Genomic DNA, 7,168 nt, shown 5'->3' on the forward strand with positions numbered 1-7,168 from the left:
TAGGGGGTAAAGGGACCCAATGACGTCACAGATTTGGGAAAAACTTCAAAATGCGATATTCCGAGTTTGAAAAGAAGTTGGGAAGTCGTTGACCCCTCATTGGATTGAGAATTTTATGGCGAATAAGATGGGAGGGGTTATAAAGCTTGGAAATGACTTAGAAATTTGGCTGAATTTTCAGGCGTTTTCAGTTGATGACGTCATCAAAACATGAAAAATGCGATATCTCGAGATTGGAAAGGGGTTGGGAGGTCATTGACCCCTCATTGGATTGGAAATTTAATGGAGAATAATTTGGGAGGGGTATATAGAGACTTTCGAAAATGAATATATTGAAATTGAGGCATTTTGGGTCCGATGACGTCATCAAAGCCTGAAAATCCAATATTTGGAGTTTGAGAACGATTTAAGCAATGATTGACCCCTCATTGGATCGGAAATCATCGAGAGAATCTTTTGGGTAAATGACTAATTGATTTCAGTGAAGTTATCTTTTATTACCCTTTCGATGACGTCATTTAGGGCGCAAATGACGTCACCAAACATAAAATATGCGATTTTTCAAACTTCGATCAGTGATAAGTGGGAATATTTCGTTCTTTGGGCTTAGAATTCAACCTTATTACCCTCCCCTACCATCCAAAGGGCTTTTAATGTGTTCAACAACACTCTACTCGGCGGGTGACGGCTAGTCTATATACTAAGTGGGAACTAAATTTGGCAAATTTCGAGTTCGCTCTCCAATTTTGCCAAAATAAGTATGGTATAAAAGATAAAGAAGTCTTATTCTACTTACCTAAAAGATCGGCAACAATTTTTTTGTTCAAAGCTGGCTTTGACTTTCTAGTCTTTTTGTTTCCCTTGCCTTGTGCTGACGACCTTAAAGTTTTAAGTGGAACATTTAGCACTTTCTTTGTTTTACTAATTTCTCCTAAATGCTTGATGTTCATGATGGGATGTTTTGATTTTTTGATTTCAAAACATTAGGCTGAATTTACAAAATGGCACTCGAAATCAATGGGCCATTCCAGAATTTGTCTGTAACCAGGGGGGGGCGGACAACACAGGATTTTTGAGGGTAAAAGTTTTTTATCAGACCGTGTAACTAATAAAATTCAGATTTCCAAGGCCATTGAATTAAAAAATGTGGAATTTCGGATGCTTTTTGCAAAAGTATATACATGGGTTCTTATCGGAATTCTCGACCATCACTTGAAAATAAAAATTATTTCCGAAACCAGAAAAAATTAAAAAATGCATATCGTCTGACGCCGGGTAACAAAAATTTTCTGGAATGGCCCAATGTGACGGAAAACAGGAATAAATGTTTCCTTGTTTGACTTGTAACAGATTTAAACTGGAAGAGTCTATTTTTTATAAAGAAGAAATTGTTTTCTTACTTCCTCAAAGTTTTCTAGTCGAAGTATTTCTTGACGATGGTATTGAAAACCGATGTCCATTTTTGGTACTTATCGCTCTTCCTTTTCAACACCTTTATTTTTGCCACCGTCAAATTAACATGGTTAGTCATTGGGAGTATCATTTCTTGCTAAAGGTTTGTAAAGTTTTGAAAATAGAACTGTAGTTAGACTGAGTGCTTGGTTCCGGTAAGTGTTTGAGATACCTTAAGGGGATTAATTTTTGAAGGAACTTATTTTCGCGAGACATATAAAAATTAACATTTCACGAATCAGCCCCTTTTTGACCGAATTTCTTTCATTTTCCTAGGGGTTCAGGCAAAAATCATGATCTTAAATTTTTCGCAAGGATTATATTTTGCGAATTTCGCAAATCCAAAGGTTTTAAAAATTTTCGCAATTATTAATCAAGGTACTTAAGGGGGATCTAATATTTTCATGAGAAATAAACTTTTACTGGTACCTACCTGCATTCTGAACTGCTAAGATAACCAGTGCTGACGTCTAATGTTTTCTGTCTGTTGTTATTGGACTACTCTCAAAGTTCATACTTCTGTCCGTCATTACAGGAGTTGAGTTCATCTATATAGAAAGTAACACAGTTTTCAGTTTCTTATACACATTCAAGTAATTTTTTCTTGCTGCTGGTGCTGTTTTTAACCCTTTGAAAACAGATGTATGTTGGGTTAAAACTCTAATTTTCCACCAATTTGATCCTAAGTTTACTTTAAACTCAGCCGTTACAGGCTTCACTTACTTTACGAGTTTTTCAGCCTCGTTGTTTTCGTAAAACAAGTTTATTTTAGATATTCTCACTTTATGAAAATTTCTCTCCTAAATTTATCACTTAACCAACTTTAATAAATACACTACTCACTTGGTCTGTTCCAGGAAGCACTTCCTCGTGCTGGTCAAGGGTCATACTCTCAGGAATAATCTATGAGAAAAGGATATTCTTATTCTTACAAGTCCTTATAAAACTTGTTTTCATTAAAGCTTTTTTCTTGACAGGGTATAACCTGAATTTTCTAATTCGATAATGGTGTTTTTTTTTATTATTTACAAGTGCATTTTGATTGAGTTATTCATAAGATGTGAGTATATAGTGGCAAATTCAACTTACTGTGTTTTTTTTTTGCCATTTGGGAAGGAATGGCTGATTTTGTTGCGTGACTGTCACTAAATCAGGAACTAGCCTGCCCAAATTACTGAAAGTTGACTCTAGAAGAAAAGAGGTTATGGTGAACAAGGCTGGGCGTTGTGTGGATATATGTAGGGTCTTTAAAGAGTAACATGGTTACAGATTTCCCCATGTTTTTTTCTATATAAATGTTATGTTATGAGCATACACAGGCTCAGTTTTTGGTTTCCAAACAATTTTGTTTTAGAGCAGAATTGGAAAATTTATAATCTCACCGTATTCTTTAAGCTTTTCGTTTGCTAATTGAAGCTGTCTTTGCATCTTTCTGCAATTTGTACACGAGCCACCTAAGAAAGGTTTCTGTGTTACTCACTGATTCTAACATTGTAATGAAGTAAATACAAACACTTATTTATTATGATGCTAAATTTACTCAAAAGTCTCACGCAGCCTCAATTACAAATATACCTTACCTTCTTTATTTCCAGCACCCAAAGACATCTTGCTGCTTGGTTGAAAGCCTGAATTGAAACAGGTAGGACATTTTTTATTACTATGGTTTTTTTGCTTTTATGTTCAGGGACCTAATTTTTTAAATGCAGATTTGGCTTTAGAGAAAAAATGCTAGATATTTTCTGTTGGCAATATGCAACAATTGTATTGCTTTCTCGTACTAGTTTGCATGAAACGAACAAAACCCTTCAAAAATTTTTTAAGCTTTTGAAATCATACGGGTAGGTTAGGAATGATTTCAAATTAAAATATAGCTAACATTTTTGCTGGTCGAATACTGGACTTTTTGCTGAAAGAAAAAAGTAGAAAATTCTATTTTGATTCAAAGTATAAATTGACTAGGCACCACCAAAGTACACTATTCTTATGAAAAAAGTGTGTAGCCAGGTGTAGCTACAATTGTCAAAATCAGTTGCCAACAAGTAGAAAGTGAAACTCTACTACCTCTCTCTCCCTCTCTGACATCCTTTTCTGTTTTTCTTTTTGTTCAGATACATACAAACTTGCTCCAGGTTTTGAACACTACCTTATTGACAATGAAACTTGGGATCTCACGACTAATGAAGAGAAAGACGCCAAAAAAGTACAATTCTGTGAAAAATTTCTGTTCCATTACAAGTGAGTGTCGTGATGACCGTGGAATAGAAGGTGAGCTTTTAGATTTATTTCTATTTACTCTATTCAGGGGCGTATATAGGATTTTTAGGATACCCTGCAAAAAAGATTGAGTTATATATAGTAATTCAGCTATATATAGTGTCTAAGGAGGGCCCTTTTTGAATTTCGACCCTCTAGATTGGCTAAAACCGCCACCTTTTTATGCCCAATGTACCATGAACCAGAGATAAAGAATTAAAATTCATTTCATTTAAACACTAAAATCTGCCTCTGCCTCTAAAATATGGAATAACAATAACTATCATGAATTTTTTAAAGAACTTTTTGAACTTTACACAAAAAAGTGAAAAATGATAGCAAAATAATACAATAGCACACAAAAGATTATAAATTATACAAAAATCTTTATCTGATCGTGATGATAGCAATAACAATAATAATAATATTTACCAAACTGTCTAAAAAATTTTAATATAATTTTGATTCTTATTGTGTCAAATTTATTCATCTTATAGCTGCCAAAAGGTGACTTAAATAATTTCAAGCAGATTAATAATAAAAGCCTTTTGCCATTTCAAATGAAAATTTAGAGAAAAAGAGCAAAACTATTCTATTCAGACTGCTCAAGAAAAGAGTATTTCATTAGAAAATTGATTAATGTGATGCATTAAAGTATCCAAAACTAGAATTTGTACTGAAGCTGAAATCTCTATAGTTGGTTCATCTTGAAGTTGTAGTCTAGCCCCATTCTGGTGTCTCGTTTGGAACTGTTTGCCAAATCAAGCAGAGAATCCTGTACCAGGGGTAAAAAGCCCCCGATCTGAATTGAAAACAAACCATATATCATCAGAAACTCATTTATTCATTATGTACATAATGCAGCATGTTTCTCGGGTGAAACAAGGCATGTCCCAAATATATTTAGTGTGACGCACACCGCTTCCCACTATTCATTAACTTTCATATATAGCTCAAAAGAATCGTATCAACGAGAGAATTTCGAAAAGTGCTGGGTCAAAAATTTACATCAAGCCAATCTCAAGATATCGGCCAAAAACTGATTTTGACGTTATAAAATACCGGGTGACCCACGAAAAAGTTCGGACCTTTCTCGGCGTCTTGAGGCCGAACAAATGTCCCAAAGTGCTCGGAGTTTTGGTATTTAAAAAGTAGATATCCTAACTTAAAATTTGAGCTATCACTTTTTAAATTTGACGAACTAGTTCTCTACTTATGACCTTTTAAACTCAAAATTCACTTTTCGGAAAGTGTAAAAAACACGTAAAAAAAGAGGTATTAAATTAATGCAATCAATTAGAAAATCTCTTATAAATTGACTTATTTAACGAGTTTTATGACATTAATAATTATTAAAAACACCTTTGAAAGTAGTTTTTGTTTAAAACAAGACTAGGTTTTATCAAAATTGGCACTTTCGAGGAATTTTCTCAAAAACTGTATATCAAAAACGTCTAAAAATACCTAATTTGATACCCCTTTTTTACCTGTTTTTTACACTTTCCGAAAAGTGAACTTTGAGTTTAAAAGCTCATAACTAGGGAACTTGTGCGTCAAATTTAAAAAGTAATGGCTCGGATTTTAAGTTAGGATATCTACTTTCTAAATAATAAAACTCCAAGCACTTTGGGACATTTGTTCGGCCTCAAGACGCCGAGAAACGTCCGAACTTTTTCGTGGGTCACCCGGTACATCGAAAAAACACGTCAAAAAGACAATTTAAATGACGTCATTATTGAAAAAAGGCGATAATTCCAATTAACTTACTACAATCAAAGCAAAATTTTGACTGGAGATGTAAATTAACGATTCTAAAATATTTCATGAAAAAAAATTTGAAAATTCATGATGACGTCAGCATTTTTTAACGTATTTTTATTTTTCCCGACAACAAATGACGTCATTCAAATTTTCTGAAAATTTTTGAACAAATATTTCAGAATCATTAATTTACAACTCCAGTTAAAATTTGGTGTTGATTGCATTAATAAAATTGAAGTTATCGCTGTTTTTCAATAATGACGTCATTTGAATCTCACTTATGACGTGTTTTTTCGATGTATTTTATAACGTCAAAATCAGTTTTTGACCGATATCTTGAGATTGACTTAATGCAAATTTTTGACCCAGCACTTTTCGAAATCCGCTCGTTCATATGATTCTTTTGAGCTATATATGAACGTTAAGGAATAATTGGAAGCGGTGCGCGTCACGCAAAATATATTTGGGACATGCCTTGTTTCACCCGAGTTTATGTTTGGTATATAAATTCAGTTGTTGTGTTATAAATTTTATACTTTATATATACATTATGCATCCAAATTCATTTGCATTGGCAATTACATGTCAAAATCAAATCAAGATGTACTTTCCAGAGATATTACATGACAAATATTGATATCCAGTTTACAGGGAAAATTTTGAATCCAAAAACTTCCAAGAAACTAAATGTTAGGTACACACTGACACATCATCATTTTGATTGAATTATTCCATTCTGTTGTTTCCTTTAAATTAAATATGGTTTCACTCATCTTATTAGCAGACTTTGTCAGTGTTTACAAAGATTTCGTACCAACCACGTGAAGGTGCAAAATAATCCATTGATCTAGGGGCTACTGGACAGTATGATGGCAACTAACCTGAAAGTATATAATGAAGAGGGAATTAGGATTTTTGCAAGCTACACCTACATATTTAACAAACACAAAACAACAAAATTTAAGTCAAACGACAACTGGACAACCAATGAAATTAATCTTATATAATAACCGGCTGACTGTGGATAACCGCCAACCGTAATGCTTCATGACTGAGCCAATCTAGTAAACTTATTGGATGGGTTTTTTTGGTTCTGAGAATAATACTTACAATTCAGGAAAAGTTCTGCACACGTGCAAGGCATCGAAGTGTATCCATCAAAGAATTGTTGCCCACAAGATGGAGAGAAATGGAACTGTACAGGCAGTTTCTAATTGGAAGAGAACTGAAACAAAATAGAAAAATCATCTTTAAGATTGTCGTGCAGTTTTTATGACCAGTACTTGACTGGCAGGTGCTGGCCCGCAAACTAAACATAGTCAAATACAATCTGTTTGTGTACCTCAAAATAGTGTGCGAAAAACCCACACAGATCTTTTTCTCTCCCCAAAAAAAATTTTTAACAGGCCAAAACATATTAAAAACATTAGGGTGTCAAGGTCAGAATCACAAAATTTTCAATGTTATTTTTTTTTCTCTTATTTCAAAATAAAACCACAATAGGTTGGTTGTCCCTTTGCCTCTTAAATTGCCACAAATTCATCTCCTGTCGTCAACATTTTCTTAGCCAGAGTGATTGGCCAAACAAACAGTAAGTACGTACCCCGATTGATCAAATATCTTATAAATATTTCATGATTGGCCACTCACTCACCACTCACTCACCACACACAAGTGGTTTTGTTGATTACCAAAAATT

The sequence above is a fragment of the Clytia hemisphaerica genome, unplaced genomic scaffold (assembly GCF_902728285.1).
Source record: "Clytia hemisphaerica strain Z4C2 unplaced genomic scaffold, Clytia hemisphaerica genome assembly, whole genome shotgun sequence".
Taxonomy (NCBI): Eukaryota; Metazoa; Cnidaria; class Hydrozoa; order Leptothecata; family Clytiidae; genus Clytia; species Clytia hemisphaerica.